The sequence below is a fragment of the Alligator mississippiensis genome, chromosome 1 (genome assembly GCF_030867095.1).
Source record: "Alligator mississippiensis isolate rAllMis1 chromosome 1, rAllMis1, whole genome shotgun sequence".
NCBI lineage: Eukaryota > Metazoa > Chordata > Crocodylia > Alligatoridae > Alligator > Alligator mississippiensis.
In genome coordinates this window covers 166825230-166845932 of record NC_081824.1, presented here as the reverse complement: position 1 = coordinate 166845932, position 20703 = coordinate 166825230, and the positions used below count along the sequence as shown (strand labels likewise).

Genomic DNA, 20703 nt, shown 5'->3' with positions numbered 1-20703 from the left:
GGCTTTTCTCCCATGCCACATGAGTGCAGAGGCTGTGCATGCACGGTGGGGAGTGCTGGTGATAGCGATAACCTGGTGGGAGCTGCGCCCCTCACCACAATGTGCAGCTCTAGCCAGAGCTATGTGCCACTGGGTACCGGTGCTTGCACTGGGCACAAGCACCCCAAGTGGCCCTGCCTACTGCTGCTGCTACTGCTTGCCAGCACTGTGTGCCATGGGAAGGGGAGTGACGGGGAGTGTGAGGTGGGCCCACCCAAGCTCCACGCTACCACTGCCCCACTGGGCGAGGGCTCCGTGCTGCCACCAGCCCTGGCCCCATGCTCTGCACTCCTGCCCAGCTGCAGATCTGCCCCTACCCCAGTGCTTCTCTACCCATTGGCTGGAGTGAGCAGGACACCAGGGAAGCCGAGTAGGTCCCTTGGTGGCTGCAGCAGCGGCCCCACCTGGAAGCTTGTGCGCTGGCCAGGCCGGGCCCTTTTGCCCACAAGGGTAGGAGCAAGGCACAATAGAGTATGTTGGGGTGTTTTTATCCGTGAGTGCCTCACTCCCACCCTTACAGGCAGAAGGGCTGGGCGGGGTACAATTAGTTGGTGGGTGCCACAGGCTGGATGAAAGTGCCTGGTGGGCCAGATTCGGCTTGTGGGACATATTTTGCCTGCCCCTGCCGTAGCACTACAGCACCTGTGCATCACCAGTGTTAATAGCCAGCGCCTCTAGATCAAGGGTGGGCAATTATTTTAGCTGGAGGGGCACTTTAGGAATTTGGGTGAACTGTTGTGGGTAGGCGGGGGGTGGAGAAGAGGAGAGAATGCTAACCTGGCCTGGCATGGCAGGGTAGGGTGGGGAGTGGGGTGTGCTGCTCCAGCCCTGTCCGTCCACTGCACAACCATCACCAGGAGCACCAGAGGGAGCAGGTAGGTGAGGTCTCCATGTAAACCAGCTGGGACCTGTGCGGGCAGGGCACACTTGGCTGGCAGATCGGATGGGGCCGTGGGTGGGCAGAAAATGGCCTCCAGGAGTGAGACAGGCTGTCGGGAGCCAGGACGGCTGAGGGGTGACAGCACAGGGCTGAGGCCCAGGGCAGACGGGAGCCTCCGCTGTGGGGACTGCTGGGAAGTGGAGTCCAGATGCTGTCCCACCCCTGCGCTGCTGCACGCCCTGGGGCAACGGGACTGGCCACACACACCGTGACTGGGGCTGCCCCCCACACCTGGGCTGGGCAGTGGTAAGGGACCTGCCACAGGCCGGATGAGATCCCTTGGCAGGCCAGACCTGACCTGCAGGCCTTATTTTGCCCAGCCCTTTTCTAGAGGTAAATGTGCAGTAGATACTAATTGGCAGGTCACTTCCCTCCAACACTGAGCAAGGAACTTGTATTTGCCCTAAAGCTACTTGGTCCATCTGCCTCTCCTTCACTGAAGAACTTATGTTTACATTAGTAAACAATTAATCTCTTACACCATTTCTCTTCCCCCTCCATCCTGACTTCCTATTACAAATTTAAACCAGTATTACTCACATCCTTACAGGTGTCTGAGTTCCTCCCTGGCAGGATCAACAGGAGAGCTCTGCTGGTTTTACATTTTCCTTCATCTAGAGATGGCAGTGGCGATAAAAAAGACTTCTTTGATTCTCTTTGCTGGGTGTGGGAGAAGCAGGAAGAGTCTTACTGAGAATCCTGAACATTAACTAAACATACTGCATATGGAAACCTCAAAAACTGTCTTAAGAGAACATTATGAGGCAAAGTCAAATAAGGGGAAGAGTCAAATAATGAAAAGTTAAGAAATGCCAGAATTAAGATGACCCATGAAACTTTAACACTATCGTAATGGGCATGCAGAAAGGGCCAGATTAAACAATACAAAACACAAAGTCTGAGGCAGAGGAGGAATAAAATTTGGTGTCTCAGTCAACAGCTTTTTCCTTGACAACAGGTCTTATTCATTCCACGCACTGAATGTGTTTAAAATAATGTGCTATTTCCCACATGTGCACAAGAGATGGGAATTAATATTCCATGATTTTGCTTGCTTCACATTCTTCAGGGCCTATAGCAGATAGACCCTACAAGGAAGCATTTCTACCCAACGGTCAGCTGCTCTTCTTTCTAGGATTGATCACTTGGTTTCAAATTCCTTCACTCTTCCCTTTGTCTTGTGTGCCTGTTTGTCTTCTAGTTGGTGTCCCCAATATTGTTTGTTTTAGGTAGTTTTTCATTGCCCATTCTTAGCATATGGTCAATCCACTTCCATCTTCTTTCTTTTATTTCCGTGATGATGTGTGCTTGTTTTGTCTTCTCTCCTGGCTGTCCTGGTAATACCAGTTTTGGCCAGAAAACCTGCAAGCTTCTTTTATCCCATCCATACAAGAAAAGTTCTTTCTTCTTTTCAACTTTTACTCATCCTCCAGCTTTCATGACCATATAACTGATTTTCCATTGCTGTTAAGTAATTTTTTATTCCAAGACTAATGTTTCCTTTGATCTCTCAATGGTCTTCAGTTTCATAAATACTGCTCTTGCCTTTGGCAAATATTTCTAAACGTCATCGCCTTCTCCAATTGTACTGCTTTGGGATACACCAGGTATACAGATTTTATTGGGTGTTGTTTACAAATGATTGGTTCTGGTGGGTCTACGCTAATCCTTATTGTTTGCATTTTCTTTGCACCGATTATTGCTCCCATGCATTCTGCATTTGTGCTCAGTCTCAGGAGGCAAATCCCAATAACAAGAACTAATTCTTTCAGGTTCGTCAATTTTTCCATTTCATACCAGTGCTTTGTGACCCTTCAAGTATTTTGGCTAAATTTACAGTGCAGGTAACTTTTAACATAGATACTTCCTGACTTCTGAGTGCTTGAATTCACAACCTCAGCAATATTTAATGTAGATTTTTTTTTGTAAGCAACTTCCCAGATGGCTCTTAACAAAAAAACAAAAGTGTAAAACAAAAGTGGAACCATGTTAAACCATATTCATAAACTTTAGGTATATAACTTAAAACTTTGGGTTTTTCATAGATTTCATAGACATTAGGGCTGGAAGGAACCTCGGAAGATCATCGAGTCCAGCCCCCAACCTGAAGGGGCAGGAAGTCAGCTGGGGTCACAGGATCCCAGCAAGATAAGCATCCAATATTCTCTTGAATAATTGAGCCCCTGATGGCAGGCTGTTCCAGGCCTTGGGGGCTCAGACAGTAAAGAAATTCTTCCTTATGTCCAGCCTGAAACGGTCTTGCAGTAGTTTATAACCATTCGAGACTCGTCATCCCTTGGGGCGTTCTGGTGAACAAACGTTCCCCCAGATACTGGTGGTCATCCCTGATAAACTTACAGGTGGCCATCAGATCACCCCTGAGCCTGAGCTTTTCCAGGCTAAAGAGCCCCATAGCTCTCAACCTGTCATCGTAGGGTCTGTTTTCCTGACCTCTGATCATGCACGTGGCTCTTCTCTGAACTCTCTCAAGCTTCTCCACATCCTTTTTGAATTGTGGGGCCCAAAACTGGACACAGTACTCCAGCTGCGGCCTCACCGAGGCCGAGTACAAGGGGAGAATAACATCCTGGTATTTGCTTGAGAAGCATCTATGGATGCAAGCCAGCGTTTTGGTCGCTTTACTAGCCACAGCATCGCATTGAAGGTTCATGTTCATCTTGTGGTCAATGATGACCCCCAAGTCTCTTTCTTCCATAGTGCTAGCCAGCGTAGCACAGCCAAGCCTATACAGATGCTGCAGGTTTTTCCTCCCAAGGTGGAGAATCTTGCATTTTCCGGTGTTAAACACCATCAGGTTCTTGTCTGTCCATTTGCTGAGCCTGTCCAGGTCAGCCTGGATCGCCCTCCTGTCTTCAGGTGTGGATGCTTTGACGCAAAGTTTGGTGTCATCGGCGAACTTGGCCAGTCCGCTTCTGACTCCAATGTCCACATCATTAATGAAGATGTTGAACAACATGGGTCCAAGAACCCATGTACCCATCAGGGCACCATGATGATTGATTTCTGTTGATTACCACCCTCTGGGTCTGACCACGGAGCCAACTTCCCAGCCAGTGGATCATGGTAGACCCAAGGCCACAATTGGCCAGTTTTGCCAAGAGGTGATCATGGGATACCAGATCGAAGGTTTTTTTGAAGTCAAGATATATGACATCAATCTCTTCTCCCTTGTCCAGGTGAAAGGTCACCTGGTCATAAAAGCAAATGAGATTGGTCAGGCAAGACCTACCCGCAACAAACCCACGCTGGCTATCCCTCAGGATGTTGGCGTTGGCCAGTCCATCAAGGATGGCCTCTTTAATAAACTTTTCTAAGACCTTCCCCAAGATAGGGGTCAGGCTGATGGGCCTATAGTTTCCCGGATCCACTTTCTTCCCTTTCTTGAAGATAGGCACCACATTGGCCTTCTTCCAGTCTTCGGGCACTACACCAGAGCACCAGGAGCTCTCAAAGATCCATGCCAGGGACTGAGCTATGATGCTCGCCAGCTCCTTGAGTACCCTGGGGTGTAGATTGTCAGGGCCTGCTGACTTGAAGGTCTCCAGCCTCTCAAGGTGTTCCTTCATGAGGTCAGCATTGATGGAGGGCAGGGGATCTCCCTCACCCGGACCTCCCTGTCCCGTAGTGGGCATGGGCATCCCATGGGACTGATGAAAGACTGACGCAAAGTACCCATTTAACAGGTTGGCTTTTTCCTGGGCATCAGTTGTCCCATTTAGTTCAGCAGGGGTCCAACGTTGCCCTTGCTTTTCCTCTGGCTCCCCACATATCTGAAAAAGGACTTTTTATTGTCCTTGATACTCGAAGCTAGTTGGAGTTCAGTTGCAGCCTTGACTTTCCTGGTTTGCTCCCTGCAGGACTGGACCAGTGCAGAATATTCCTTCTTGGTTGTGAACCCCATCCTCCATCCTTTGTAGGCCTTTTTTAGCCTCAGGAGGTCTGCTACATCCCTGGAGAGCCAGGGGGGCTGCTGTGCCCTCTTGCTGCCTTTCCTCCGAGATGGAATAGAATTAGCTTGTGCATTGAGGATCGCTCCCTTGAGGAGCAACCACTCTTCCTGAACTCCCCTCCCCCTGGGGTTGTGGTCCCTTAGGACCTTTGTTTACATTTGTTACCTTTTTATGTCTAATTAACATTTTGGAGGGAAAAATGTAGGTACAAATTCAGTATTTCAAGCCATTCATTAAGGTGTGTGAGGTCAGAATACTTGGCGATCCAAAATAAGCCCAAAAAATGAAAAAAAGAGAGGTCTCCCAGCAGAAGTAGTATAGACTAGACCTGACATTCCCCAATACTTCTAAGGTAAAGAAAACCCTGAATTACCCTTGCTTTTTAAGTGTTTAAAAAACCCCAAAAAGCAAATAGCTCCCCTTTCCCCCACCCCCTATTTTTTTTTTTTTTTTTATTCTTTGCATGCGACTTTTAAAAATACTTTTACTGCCATTAAAGTAGATCTGGTCAGCTTCTGGGAGACCTGAAGGAATGAGTCACATTCACTCTGAATGAGCTCAGTTTAACAATCATATCTCTGAAGAAGGTCAGTCCCTATTTGCAAAGGCATATAATCACAGAAAAGTTTGCGTAGACTGCCCGGTCTGATCCCCCACAGAATAAAATTAACTATAACACTCTAATTTCTTATCTAACTTGTTCTGAAACAAGCATGCCTTTGATGGTCATCTAAGCAGTGTAATCGTCTTAGTGAATATTTTTCCTCCAGCTAAAGGCAAGTAAACAACATTAATTCTACATTAAGAGTACATCCATAGATCAAGGAACAAATACATTAAAGTTGGATTTGCACCCTTAATTCTATTGTTTGGCATGCATGCGTAGTCATATAAATCTTTAAAATGAGACTGTCCAATATTTCTAAGACAGACCAGCATTTTATTGGATTTGTTTGCTTGTTGTTTTTGTACGATCATTAGTAAATAAGTAGCATGTACCTATAGAAAAATGATCAGATAGCTAGAGACTCTGTCAGTGAATGAGTTCAAGAAAGTAGAAGTTAGGGGAAGCATTCAAATAAAGTTTTTCCAGGTTTTTGGCTTAAGTGTGCAGTCATGTAGGTTCCCTCCCACCATACAGTTTCTAAGCATCCCCTTCTTTTTTGAAAGGAAAATATCTCCAGATCAACAACACATCCGAAAGACAACGGCAGCAGGTCCCTAGAAATATCCTTAGTAAACTGTGCTCTTGCAAACCGAGCTAGTGTTCATTTTGCAAGCTAAGTGTTTATTTCCATACCTGGGCGTTTACCTTAGACACTTCAAGAAAAACCATACAACATCATAAATACCTATTATTGCCCCGGCTATTTCTCAATACTCATGGTTTTCCCTTTTTTTCTTTAATTCATGGCAACCTCACTGAGACTTAAGTTACCTCCTAACCCACTAAAAGATTAGCATTGTTGTTTACTCATTCCAAGGCTGTTCCTGTTACACCCACTTCCTATGGAGTCACGCTGATGGATTAACAGCTATGCTGTGTAACACAGAGAACACGTTGCAAAACAGTACAATAATTAGCATCTTTAGAGGTGCCCTCCAAAAACACATCCTCATTTAATAAAGTACTACCTACACATCCTGTAGTAACCAAACTGAACCTGACTCACTCTGGAGGTGTCTTCCCTGCAGAGTTTCCCATCCACACAAAAGAAGTACCCTCTCACCTGACCTTGGTGGCACTTTTTAAAATGAAAATGTGGTTTAGACCACAGAGGCTGCTTTCACTGGCCCGCAACCCTCCCACTTTGCAACCTTCCCACAGATACAAACTAAATCATTTCAGTGCTGACAGTTCTTCAATGCCTTCCCCACAGTCCCTTCTGGATACCTAGGAAGATGAACAGGTCCCCCCCCCCCCCCCCAAATTCACTGGAAAGACAAGGACTCAAAGCAGCTCCTGTGGCACGTGGCAAGCGCAGCAGGACTGAAGTCCCATAACACAGATATAACTGCTTTGTAACTACTCTTATCCATATCCATAGGAAGTAGGCTGACTCCATTCAGGGTAATTCTGAACCCTACATGAGGAGTGCTGGCTTGTTCTTAATGTGATAAGGAAAAGGAGATGGGAAAGAAAATTGGGCTGCCCTTTTTTCTTTAAGTTATATATATTTCTCCATGAAAGACCAAAATGAGGCACCACAATACCTAAATCTATAGTTCATGAAAGGAAGGGAATATGCCGGGTGCCTGGGTAGTGAATTTATGGCCTCTACTGATGCTTTGGATATAACCTTGCTGAAAAGGAGAACCAGTGAATCAGCATGCCAAATATGCGCTCTGAACTCTGTCACAAGCCATGTCAGAGATGGAAAACTCCTTTGAACACTTGTGTAGCTCCCCCTCCCAAATTTATTCAAGATATGGGCAGAGGACCAGAATTTCTCCATAAAGGGAGCACCTAATGTTAAAGGTCATCAACCGAAAGCAGCATACCTAGTAACAAAAAGCCAAGTAGCAGCTTGCCAGGCTAAAGGCTATGACTTGATTTGGTCATAGTAAAGCTGATACAAGTGGTCTGAAGAGTTTTAAGTGCCTCTTTGGGTATGTGGCAGCTGGTCACAGCACTTGAACAAGGATGCTGCTGAGCCCCAAAGCCCCAGGGAAAGCTAGGGTATATACTGCCATTTAGGACAAAATCCAACCCCTCCACTCCCAAGCTGCACCATTCCCTTCTATTAAAGCATATAAGCAGGTTTGTAAGGTCCTCCATAAGGGTGGGAACAGAGGAACCCCTTAGGGGTGACACATTTTTAAGAGTGCACAAGGGAGCAGTCACCAGTTTCCTAGCTGTAACTGTGGTTGCCTTTGGTCTGAGAGCAAAGGGATGGGTTCCTTGCAGTCTTCTCCACCCACAAAGCTCAGGCCCACTAGGGTGACGGGAAAATCTGGCCTTTTTAGTATTTTCCTACAGAGACACAAGAAACTGTTTAATTTTTTCCCTCGGACGTTTCTAACGAGAAACAAATGTTCAAATCAAAGAATACTCTATGTCCATTTTCCTTTCTTTCCCTGAATACTGCTGCTGCAGCGCTACTTTTAACAGGCTGCTGCGGTAACATAAATCTAACTGCTCATGCTGGAGAAAAAAAAAAAAGAGACGTTTAGTATGCAGAATTTTAAAAATAGATCCTTGCAACACAGTAATCACCTGCTGCTATCTCATTTATGTTTATCCAGTCACCAAAGTGCCATATCTGTCACTTCTCAATTCCAGTGGCCTGATTTCTTGTTTCAGGGAGCAAGCAAAATTTTGCCGGGGGAGGACGCACAGTGCGGCAGGAGTCCTCGACTGGCATTTACACCACCGCCCTCAAAATCCAGCCTGAAATGAAAACAGGCTCCAGTGTTTCGACTACAAGGTGGGTTTGTACAGACCTCCGAATGTCTGTGACCTTTTTTTCAGCCCTTCATTCAACTGTGCTGCACCCCATGTAACCTTTCAGTGGCATTTAATTAGGTATGAGGAAACACCCCCGCCAAGAAAATAAATCCCTTGCATTTGAATGGGGGTTTCAATTTTGTCAGTTTTCCTTTGTCAATTTTTTAGTTAGGGGGAACGTGGGATCTTCATTTTCAGGGGAAATTAAACCATATCGACAACATCAATAGATGTCAAAAATGATCATAATGATAACCATCTCAATAATGGAATGAAAATAAAATAGCCAAGTCATGCCATGATAATAACGAACACAACAATATAACGAAGACAAAATAACCGAGTCATGAAATAATAATGATCACAATACTGTAGTGAAAATAAAATAGCCAAGTCACGCCATGCTAATAATGATCATTAAAACAGCGATCACAATACTGTAATGAAAATAAAACAACCAAAACATGAAATGATAATAATAAAGATAATAATACTGTAATGAAAATAAGATAACCAAGTCCTGGAAGTACCATACCCAAGTCATGGAAATAAAATAACCAATAATGAAATGAGAAACATTCTTAATAATGGAATCAGTCCTCACTAATAGTGAAATAATGAGAGTGTCCAACGATAATGGAAGAACAAGCGCCATGAGATAACACCATTATTAGTAATAATAATCATGAAAGACTAAAATGATGAAAGGCGGCGACCTAATAATAATTAACAGTAGCGGGTATCAATCATTATTAGTGAAGATGAGGATGAGCGATGACAGCAGGGGGCCCTCTCCCAAGGCTGCTGCCTGCGTCCCCCAGCCCAGCCCAGCCCCTCCGTAGCCTCCGGCGACTTCCTGACTCGGATCCTTTGTTCGCCCGGCCCCGGCCGCCCCTCGCTCGGCTGCAGCTGCGGGCGCAGCGCCGCGGGTCCTCGGGGCGAGCGGCTGCCCCCGGAGCGGCCGCGGGACACCGGGCAGGGGCAAGAGCCGGAGGGGGCAGAGGGGAGCCCCGGGGAGAGAGCAGGGGGCCGCTGGGGAGGCGCAGCACTTACGGGGGGCGGCGGGCGCAGGGCGGCTCCGAGCCGGCTGTGAGCTGGCCGCAGCGTGGATCCGGCACAGGGGAGGGGAGGGGAGGGGAGGGGAGGGGACGCGGCAGCTGCCGGGGCTGCGGAGACGCCCCTGCCGTGACTCAGAGGCGGCGGCACCTGTGCCCGCCTGTCAGCCCGCGCCTCTGCGCAGCCGCCCCGCGCCGGGGGGCTGCAGGTAGGGCGGGCGGGCGGTACTGCCCCCTGCCTCGCGTCACAGCGCTGCTGCAACTCCCGCCGCCTTACGTCACAGAGCTGCTCCCCCCAACGTTCGGGTGCCACCCGGAGCCCCCCAGATGGCGGAGGGCGTGCGCGGCGGGGAGGGTGTCTAGCCCTCCTGTGGTCGCGGGCCAATGCCCTGGAATGACCTGAGCCCTAGGGCTGCTGCGGGGGTGTCTAGAGTGGCAGAGGCAGCTTGTGGGTGTAGCCCCATGGCATAGGAAAGAGGAATGGGACAGGGAGCGGAAAGCAGAGCAGCAGGCCAGTCAGGGAGGGAGGGAAGGGGTAAGGTAGCAGGCCAGACAGGGAGCCCTAGGGCTGGAGCAGAAAGCAGGGGTGGGAGCGGAAGGAAGAGCAGGAAAGTACAGGGCAGGGAAGCCAAAAGTAGAGCAGAACATCAGGCAGGGATGTAGGGGCTGGGAGCACAAAGCAGAGCAGCAGATTTCGGCAGGAAATGTAGATCTGAGAGTAAAAAGCAAGCAGCAGATGAGGCAAGAAGTGCAGGTCTGGGAGCCAGAAGAGGCAGGGAGCACAGGGTGGGGAGCAGAAAGCAGAGCAGCGGATCCGGTACAGATCACAGGCCTGGGAGCCAGAAGCAGCGCAGCAGATCAGTTAGAAGAAAGGGACAGGAGCAGCACGCAGGAAAGGTGCAGAGCTAATCTGTGGCATGCCCTGTTGACCCCCACTGTCTCTTCATAGTGCCTGACAGGACAGCTTACTCCTTTCTGAATCAAGGTGCTACCCTGCCCTATCTTCCTGGCTTCAGGCTAACACAGCTACCTGCCTCTTTCTGTGCCAGCTATCACAAGAGTTGGCACCACTGCAGCAGGCGTGCACAGATGCAGCAGGCAGAGTTGAGAGAGCGACTTGTTGGTGCCCCAGCTCCTCTTCCATGTGAGTTCCCAGAACCCCAGATCATTTTAAAGCCAGATTGAAAGGAAGCTGCCGATCTATTTTACAAAAGTGAAAATGCTTTGAGCAGAAGCTTAAAGGACTCAAAAAAATAGCTGCTGGTTGCCCCACAGATTACTGACTAGGAAGCCTGTAAATACCAAAGTGGATGTTAAATTTTTTACAAGTGCCTTGGCTAATCCTTATAGAGACCCCAGTATTGTTTCACTTCTTCCAAGGGCATCCTCCCAGAGGTTTCTGTTGGCAGGTACCTGGGCTTAACACCCCCGCACTTCTGACAGCTTTACTGAAAGTTCATTTTTCAAAATGTTGCATTTGGCACTGACATACAAGCATTTATTGAAAATATTAAATATGCTACAGACCTGACTTAGGCTAAGGTATTTTCATAAATATTTACACAGTTTTTATTATGCATGGGGTAAGCGTAGACATGAGACCCCCCCTGCATAGCGTTGTTACTTCTGTAAAGAATACCTTTTTTCACCCAAACACACATCTGTTCAAGAGGATTTTATTTTTCCCTTTTGCTCTCTTCTCTGCAGTTGTTGGCCTGAAGCACTTTTCTTCAGGGTAATTGCAAGCAAGCTCTTACAGCTTGACCATAGGTAGCATTGAAAACCTCTGAGGGTATTTTCATGCTGCAGGTGGACTGAAAGGAGAGCTATTTTGCATGGACACAACTATCCAACCTTATGTTCTGTGCAGCAGATGAGACCCCGATTCTTCCATTTTAAATTTAACTTTCTGAAGGAAAATACTTTTGAAGTGAGATGTCCTCCACTTGTTCTGAACTGAAGTGTTTAAAACTGAAAGATAAACCAAACAAAACACCTCTGCTGCTTTCAGCCATTTGATTTCCTAAGGCTAGAGGAAGTATTTCTCAGTATGTCTTCACTGTGTGGTTAATCCTGGCTCTTACCGAGGCCTTAGCTGCACTCCCAACACGAGCCGCATAGAAAGTTGCTTGACTGGGGTTTAGAGGTGCATTAGTGGGGGAGGGGTTAGAACAGGGGTCAGCAACATTTTTGGGCTGAATGCCAAAAACCCCCAAAAATGACTTCTAAAATGTTCACCTGCTAGGGACAGATGGTGGTGGAGCCGTGAGGGGCCCTGCTGTGCTCCCCAAGGCATGCAAGCAGCCACTGCCAGCAACGAGCCAGGCCTCCCAACCTTGGTACAGCAACTTGCAGCCACATGGCGGCGTGCTGCAAGCAGTTCGGGCTCTGAGCAGGCCCCTGCCTCCTGCCATGGAGCCCTGGCTGCTTGCAGCAGGCAGCTGTGAGGCTGCAAGTGGCTGCACTGGGGTCCAGAGCCCTAGCCTTGGCTGGTTGCCAGCAGTGGTCAGTACTGTAGCAAGGGAGGGACGAGTGGGGTGACCACCCCAGGTGCCAAAGTGAAGGGGTGCCCACAGGCGCTACCCAGTCAGAACACAGCACGAGCTGGAGCTGCAAGTGGCTTGTTTAGGGAGGCACAGGGATGGTGGTGGCTCCTGCTGCTGTGTGCACCCCCTGGCAAGCATTGGGGGGCATGTGCCCCCCAGATCTGTGTGCGGGCCAAGGGCAGGCTGCTGCTGTGGACTTGCCCCGGGCACCAGACTTCCTTGCTGCAGCACTGGCAGTGGCTGCACATGTGCCTTGGGGAGCGCAGCAGGGAAAGGGCCGAGCCCGCACTGCACCTGGCCCCTTTCCTACTGTGTGCTCTGAAGCACGTGTTTTGAGCAGCCTGGATCCACAGTGGCAATGGCTGCACATGTGCCTTGAGGCAAATGGCAGGGAAGGGGTCAAGTTTGCACTACTCCAGGCCCCTTCCCTGTGGTGTGCCCCGAGGCACACATGCAGCTGCTGGTGGCCACAGAGCCAAACCAGGGCTCCAGATGCCAGTGCACCAATTGCAGCCTCCTGGCTGCCTACCACTTCTGGCCCAGGCTCTGGGCATCTGCCCCCTGCCACGGAGGCTGGGCTGCTCACAGAAGGGCTTGCAGCCAGGCTCGGTGGCTGGTGGCAGCTGCTCAGAGCCCAGGCCGACTGTGGCGTGCCAAGCAAAATGACCTCACATGGCATGCCTGCTGGGGGTTGCTGGCTCCTGGGTTAGAACCTTGGCTCTGCTTTAGCAAAGGCTGGAACTGCTCACTTTGCTATGAGGACATGGCCAAAATATACCAAGTTCTTATACCTCCAGTGCCTTTTCTAGGTTTCTTCCTGTAGGACAGGAATTTTGCAGTTGACTAAGAAAGAGTCCTAAGCCTCCCAACACCAAGAGGCATGGCACCTGCCTCAGGTACATACACATTAATGTGGGTAAGCCTTTCCTGTGAGGAAGCTTGCACCCAGGTTTTGGCTAACCAGGAACCAGTCACTATAGTTAACTGTGCAATAAAGACTTACCCTTAAAGGCTGCAGGGATTAAGTCTTACACCATTTTGGAGAAGCAAGTATTTAACAAATGGTAGTATATATTCGATCTGAATTTCAAATATTTTCTTTTAAATGCATTCTTGTCACAGTTTTTATATCTGTGTTATTAAAAATGGTTTTGTTATCTGTACTGTTGTTGTAGTAACCTGCTCTTCTGTTTTGCTCAAAGGTCCCTTGGAGTAAAATGGGGTTGAATCTATGAGATGCTTCAATATTGTGACTTCAGTGGACTCCACTCCTTCAGTCTGGGACTGGAGGCCCTTGCTGAGCTCCAGGTGCTGTGGCAAGATTGGCACTAATATCTGAATGAGTTAATTTAGTGCTAGTTCAGTTATCCCTACACTAGGCTGCAGTCATTTCTGTTATTTGATCCATGCCCACAGAGGAGGAGGGTAAAATGGGACTGTTTCCAAATGTATATGTGCTATAAAGTTGTGTTATGGATTAGAAAGCTGTATGTAAGTGTGTTGCAGAACTCACAGTGGCAAGTGCTACTAGGTGAGCTTTCTATTCTAGCTACAGATTTAATCTGATTACAGTTTAGCCCCAAAATATTTTAAAAAATGAAAATACGTCATGCTTGGTTTCCTATTTGGAGGTGAATTTGCTTACACTCAATTGGAGCTGTGACATTTTCGGAGTTTTGTCGAAGGAGTCATTCCCCGTGTGTGCAGGGGCCTTTTCCAGCTACGGTTAGTGTACTGCACCAACCTAACAACTTGAGCATAGTACCACTTGCTGCTGAAAAAGTGGAATGTCTCTGTGCCATGCCATTCCATAGTGCTAGGGATGTGAGCTGAGTATGCAGTGCTCCAGCAATTTTTAGCTGCTGCAACAACTTGAGTGAATTGAGGGGGGCAATACACAGTGCCAAGCTGGGTAGCACAAAGCTAGCTTTCCATTCATGCACTAAGCAAAGTTTGGCTGGTCTGGAGAACTGGACCCTCTGCCTATAAAAATAAAAATACCTCCTAATATTTGGAAGCCCAAAACAACACTGCTTAAAGTAAAGATAGATTTTCCTTAGCTCAATAATGACCCTAACTATTAAAGAACAAAAAGTTATCTTTCTTCCCGAAATGGACTTTTGCACCAAAAAATTAAAAAAGCCTTTATTAAATCCTTTTCTTTGTTGGTCCTTTTCAGATATTTAACAATTTTCACATCAGGCTTTGCAATTATGTATTTTGCCTTAGTGCACTTATGCATTATGCATCTTTAATCTAGCTATTGTATTAGTAAAATTGTACTTTCATTCTAAGACCCTATTTAAGTGGCTTATAGTTTTATAAAGGTATGTTTGGTGGATGTTTTTAAGTTCAGAGGTAAAGTGTGTGTGTGTGTGTGAGAGAGAGCTTAAAGAAAATCTAAAAAATTATCTAGTGCTTTTGACGACAGGATTGTCAAATAGATACAAATAGATACAAATGCATTTAACATAATCATAATGTCAAGCTTTAACATGGATTCCATAAAACATTTCTAATTATTTCATATGTTCTCGCCCCTTTTACTAGTGTCTCTCATTTAGAGCACTGCATAGGCTGTGGAGCTGTACTCTTAGATCATTAGATTCAAGTTCCATGTCTTCAAGGTCTTGCATAAGCTCACTCATTTGTTTCAGTGATCTGTTGTGCTTTGGGCCCCTGACTTGCCATATTTGGCTCAGTCTTCCCTTCCAACAGTTCACATTTCAATTTATTTATATAGTCCTATTGGAGGAGCCATTTAGGAAAAAGATACTGTTTTTATTCTATATTATTTACTGGGGGGAAAAATCACATTTCCCATACTAGTATGTGATCAGGAATTCCACAGCATATGGATCAAGTGCTAGTATCAAGTAGAGTAACCCCCAGGGTCTGTCCTGGGACCAGTTTTGTTCAATATCTTCATTAACAATCTGGAAGATGGGATGGAGTGCACCCTCAGCAAACTTGCGGATGACACCAAGCTGGGGGGAGTAGTAGATATGCTGGAGGGCAGCCTAGGATTCACAGTGACTTAGACAAATCGGAGGATTGGACCAAAAGAAATCTGATGAGGTTCAACAAGGACAAATGCAAACTCCTGCACTTAGGACGGAACAATCCCACTCACTGCTACAGGCTGAGGGCTGACAGGCTAAGCAGCAGCTCTGCAGAAAAGGATGTGGGGGTTACAATGGACAATAAGCTGGATATGAGTCAACAGCGTGCCCTTTTTGCCAAGGTGTCTAACAGCTGCATTAGTAGGAGTGTTGCTAGCAGATGGAGGGAAGTAATTATTCCCCTCTATTCTGCACTGGTGAGGCCACACATGGGCTAGGCACAGAAGTTACGCATAAACCGATTTAAGTAATCAGGAACTAGTTTAAACCCATAACAGAACAGAAGTTCAGTGCATTTAAACTGCTTTCAAAATGGCTGAAACTGATTTAAAATAAACCTAGATGGACGTAGTATCAGATTTAACTGATTTGTGTCAACCGGCTCATGGAACTTCTGTCCCAGATCCCCTCCTGATTCAACTTAATGCACAGTCCTTCAGCATCCCAGAATGCTGTGCAGCCCTGGGCTGTGCTCTCTGCTTCATCAGAGCAGGGCAGCCCCACCCCCAGCTGTAAGATTCCTGACAGCCCAGAGCTTGGTGGATTCCCCCCACCCTGTCACCTCCTCCACTAGGGGAATTGGCTTAGCTCCCAGCTGGGGTAGGGGGAGTAAACCCCCCACTGCAGGCTTCCCTGTGTGCTGGACACAGCCTGTCTGGGGGTCCAGAGCATGAGGGGCATTCCCCCCAACTCCCACCCCAGCTGGCCCCCTGGCTGAGGAAGGGGTGTAGCTGGGTGATTACTCCCCCTACCTGAGCTGGGAGCCAGGGCAAAGACCCCACTACAGGCTCTGTGCCTTCCCTGCCACTGGCCAAAGCCCGGCTGGGGGTCTGGGGAGGGGGAGGGAGAGGGTGACTATTCTCTCCGCCCCACAACTCCCTCCTCAGCCTGCCCACCAACCAGGGAGGGGTCATGGCCAGATGATTGCACTGGCTCCCAGTTTCCAGCTCAGGTGGAGAGTAAAGCCCCTACTTCAGGCTCCCTACACCCTGTGCTAGGCACAGCCCAGCTGTGTTTCCCCCCCACCCCTCCTCAGATGGGCCCATCAGCGGGGCAGTGGGAGTGGCCAGGTGATCGCCTCGGCTCCCAGACCATGCCTCCTCCCAGGCTGGCAGGCCAGCTGAAGGGGAAGTCGGGGGGGACACCCAGCTTTGGACCCCCCAGCCAAGCTGTGCCCAGCAGACTCAGCCAGACTGCCAACCAAAGAGGGGCCATGGCTGGGCTACTGCCCTGGCTCCCAGCTCCAGGAAAGCTCTCAGTGGTGGCTTTACCCCCCCCACCCAAGCCAGGAGCTAGGATGGTCACCCAGCCATACTTTCTCCCCAACCAGTAGGCCAGCTGAGGGGATAGTGGGGGTGGTGGGGAAGGCCTCCACTGCAAGCTTCCCCCTGTGCCGGGCACAGCCTGGCTGAGAGTCCAGAGCTGGGTGGGGGCACCCTTTCCTCTCTCACTCCCTCCTCAGCTGGCCTGCTGGCCAAGGAGGGGGCATGGCTTGGTGATTGCCCCAGCTACAGAGGAGCCCACAGTGGGGCCTTTACTCCCCCTACCCGAGCTGGGCCGATCACAGGGCCACTGCCCCTCCTTGGTCAGCAGGCTGGCTGAGGAGGGAGTGGGGAGGGATGGGGAAATGGCCTCTACCGCAGGCTTCTCCCCCACCCTCCACCCAGCACAGCCCGGCTAGGGGTCCAGAGCCAGAAGAGGGGGGGATCTCCCCATTCCTCCTGGCCAAGGAGGGTGTATGGCCAGGTGATTGGCCCAGCTCTGGCTCTGGGTGAGGCAGTGTGGGAAAAGAGAGAGAGAAATGACCCACTTGGGGTTTCCCCCTCCCCCCATTCCCCTTGCACTGGGGAGATCCTGGCTGGGGGCCTGGGGCAGGCTGGGGGGCAGTTCCCCCTACACCCTCTCCTCAGTTGGTCCAAACTGAGGAGGGGGCATGGCTAGGGGAACCAGCTCCAGACACAGAGGAAAAAGGGAGAAATGCCTTGCTGGGGGCTCTCCCCCTCCCTTTCTGGGTGCCAGTGAGACCCTCAGCTGGAGGTTCCCCCTAGTTCCCCTCTTCAGCTGGCTGGAGGCTGAAGAGAGAGCCTGGCTGGGGGAATTGCCTGTCTCCTGGCTCCCTGAGGTGGACGGCAGGCTGGGAAGTGTGCTCTAGAGCCCCCCGCCTCCTGGTATGGGCCACTACAGGGGTCTGGCTGCCTTTCAGGTTTGAAAAGTGAATGTCTATTGACTTTCTTATTGGTTCAATCTAGACAGTTTACAGAAACCTGCAAAAGTTGAATCAATTCAGCCTCAGGCTTTTTGACTGTCTGTACTTAGCCCTGGAGTACTGTATCCAGTTTTGGGCCCTGCACTACAGAAAGGATGAGGACAAGTTGGAGAGAGTCCAGTGAAGGGCAACAAAAATAATTAGGTGGCTGGGGCACATGACTTCTGAGGAGAGGCTGTGGGAACTGGGCTTTAGTTTGCAGAAGAGAAGACTGAGTGGGGATTTAATAGCAGCCTTTAACTACCTGAAGGGCGGTTCCAAAGAGAATGGAGCTGGACTGTTCTCAGTGGTGGCAGATGACAGACCAAGGAGCAATGGTCTCAAGTTGCAGCAAGGGAAGTTAGATATTAGGAAAAAACTCTCACTAGGAGAGTGGTGAAGTACTGGAATGGGTTACTTAGATAGGTTGTGGAATTTCCATCCTTGGAGGTTTTTAATTCCTGGCTTAACAAAGCCCTGGCTGGGATGATCTAGCTGGGTATGGTCCTGCTTTGAAAAGAGAGTTGGACTAGGTGACCTCCTGAGATCCCTTCCAACCCTAATTTTCTATGATTCTATATACATATCAAAAACAGAATCCAGGTTGCTAGGGAAGCCTGGATTCTGGATTTTCTAGTCCTTGAGCAAATCAAATCTCAAAACGAATATTTTTTCAGAACACTGACTGCCAAGTATCAGTGATAGAAATACCTGGATATGCTGATTCCTGTCCCACAATCAACATGTGACATCTCTTCTATAAACATAAAACTTTCATATTTAGGAACTAATAACTAGAGTTTACAGGTTGCTCTTAAAGTTAATAAATGACAGCCCTGTAGGAGTTCTTAAATCTCAGGAATATCTGTGAGGTTTAAACATATGGTTAAATACATATTTAAGTGCTTTGCTGAATCAGAGCCATTTCTAGTATGTCATAATGTTGATTTTAATCTGTCTGTGTAATGGCCCTACTGAAATCAATGGATGCTTATTTATTTCAGCAGAACAGGGTCATGCACTTAATATACACAGGAATCTTAAAGTCATTTGCAGACTGACTCTCTGTTTTAAAATTGTCATTTTCAAAGTCATGCATTGACAAAGGTCTAGCAGTTAAAGCACACATTATTAGTATACACTCAAGAATTTGAGAATTTGAGCTAGCGGTGTAAGTGCTTTTAATTATATGCTGTGGTTATAAATGAGAGAATTTACTAAGCTCACAACATTTTTCAAAGCCATTTAATACTCTGTTTCCTGGTGCTCTTGAAGGGTTACATACTGAAACATTTCCTAGGTAATATATAAGAATAGTCTGAATATTTCTCCATTTTACAATCCACGTGGATTATGGAAGATGGAGATGTATGCATACATGTCCAATAGCTTGCATTATGGAATCATAAAAAGGCAGGCCTGGAAGAAACCTGACAAGACCATCTAGTCTAGTGGTGCTCAGCCTCTTGGCCCTGCGGGCCAGATGAACGGTGCAGGGCCAGTCTGTAGGCTAGATCCCATAGGCAGGGTCAGTTCACAGGCTGGATCCAGTGTGGGGTCAGCACCTGGGGCCAATCTGTAGGTGTGATCTGGTGCACCAACCTGGCCCTGTGCTCTTGATTCAACCACAAAGCAACTCCATGAATCAGTCTGGCCCCAGGTGCTGGATCTGACCCATGGGATTCTCCACGGGGCTGGAAATTTTGCAGTAGGGGAGTGGTGGCACCACTGAACAATGCAGCTTCCCAGGCCACCACATTTTGGACCTGTAGAGAGCCTGGCAGGCCAGATCTGGCCACAGGTCAGACATTGAGCACCACTGATCTGATCCATCCTTTGCCCTGAGGCAGGATCATGTATACCTAAACTTGTGCAGACTTGTCCCTGGCAAATGTCTTTTCTAACCCAGAAGCATAAGTAAAAGAGTTGCGGGGGGAAAGAGAGGAGGTTACTCGATTATCAGGAACTGATTTGGGGAGTAAGCAGGGAGGCACACAAAAATAGCAGCCACTGCCACTGCTGCTCTCCTGGCCACAGCAAGCAGCCTGGCTGTGTCTGTGGCACTATGTGGTGCCACAGCCAAGGGCACAGAACTGTCTAGTTATGCTTCTGTTCATAGACGACTGGTAGGGGAGGTACAGGGGAGCATGTCCCCCTCCCCCGAGATTGGCTCCTGCTGCCACCGCCAGCTTCTGCGGGCTGTCACTGCTCACCACCACCCTACTCCAGCTTCTGCTGGTGGTTGCTGCTCACCACCCCACCACTGATGCTGCTGCCCTCAAACTGTGCTCCCCCCAGCCTCAAGAGGCACCAATCACCCATGCTTCAGTTCTAACCTGCTATTAAAAAATTCTGCAATGAAAAAGATCCCATGACCTCCCTAGCCAACTTGTTTCTGTGTCCCTTTACCCATCTAGTTTGACAGTTTTTCTAGCATCTAGTATGGGGGTAGGCAACCCCCGGCACAGATGCCAGTGTGTGGCATACAAGGGCATTCTGCTTGGCACGTGTGCCTTGGGGCAGATGGTAGGGAAGGGGCTGGGGCTGCCCTGTCATAAGAAGGATTGGGCCACTCATGGCTCCCCCACTGTCTGCCCCTGGCACACCAACATCTTACAAGTTGAGGTTGCGGGTGCTTTTGGCACGCTGCCTAAAAATGTTGCTGACCCCTATCTAATATAAATAATTTTTGCTGAAAAATTTAGCAGACATATTCTTGTCTTGCTCCCACCCGAGACATGGAGTTCCATTTATTACTATCCTCTTTATAAACAATCCACTGCATATTTGAAGACTTATGTACTGCCCTATAGTCTTCTCTTACTGTTTGATCAAATCATAGTGATACAATGTTTAGAGCTGCATAAATCCACCTTTTTCATAGAAGGGTTTTTACAGTTGCTGGAAGGAGGCAACATGATTTTATTGGGGAAAAATCTACTTCGGCCTGTGTGCCACAGACTATTAATACAACTGCCACTTTGGGAGTTTCTATAAATAAAATCTCTATTGCTCTTTGAGCAGTGGATGTTTTCTACTAATTTTTTTCTTTTACAGACTGAGAAAATACAGATCTGTTTTTCATCTAAATTCTTTTTATATTGGAAATCCTTTACAGAAGCTTTGACAAAAAGAAGTTTCCCAATAGCATATTTAAGAGAATTCCTAGGAAAAAGTGTTGAAATACTGATATTTGGAACCCATTTTTTTAGGCTCTCAGATTCCATTACCTCTGATCTCCAGAGGATCTTGTTTAGCTTTAACATAGTCTCCTTGATGATAGCATTATGGATGTGGGAGTAAGACAGACATTTGCCTGTTGTTCGAGAAAGACATT

General features: G+C 48.1%; 1 protein-coding gene and 1 long non-coding RNA gene across 7 annotated transcripts in view; one reads left to right on the top strand and one right to left on the bottom strand.

Moving 5' to 3' along the window:
- The window catches only part of CDC42EP3 (CDC42 effector protein 3), a 42652-nt gene extending 33065 nt beyond the window's left edge, over window positions 1-9587 (bottom strand). For all 6 annotated transcript variants that reach the window (XM_059716477.1, XM_059716461.1, XM_059716474.1 and 3 more), the window contains exon 1: window positions 9452-9587. The gene's annotated coding sequence lies outside the window, so the exon portion shown is untranslated. The remainder of the gene's footprint in view (window positions 1-9451) is intronic.
- A 55-nt stretch (window positions 9588-9642) lies between these two features.
- On the top strand, window positions 9643-14521 carry LOC132244634 (uncharacterized). The gene is made up of 2 exons (XR_009456314.1): window positions 9643-10597; window positions 13202-14521. It is a non-coding gene; the product is annotated as an uncharacterized LOC132244634 (long non-coding RNA).
- Window positions 14522-20703: the final 6182 nt, after the last annotated feature.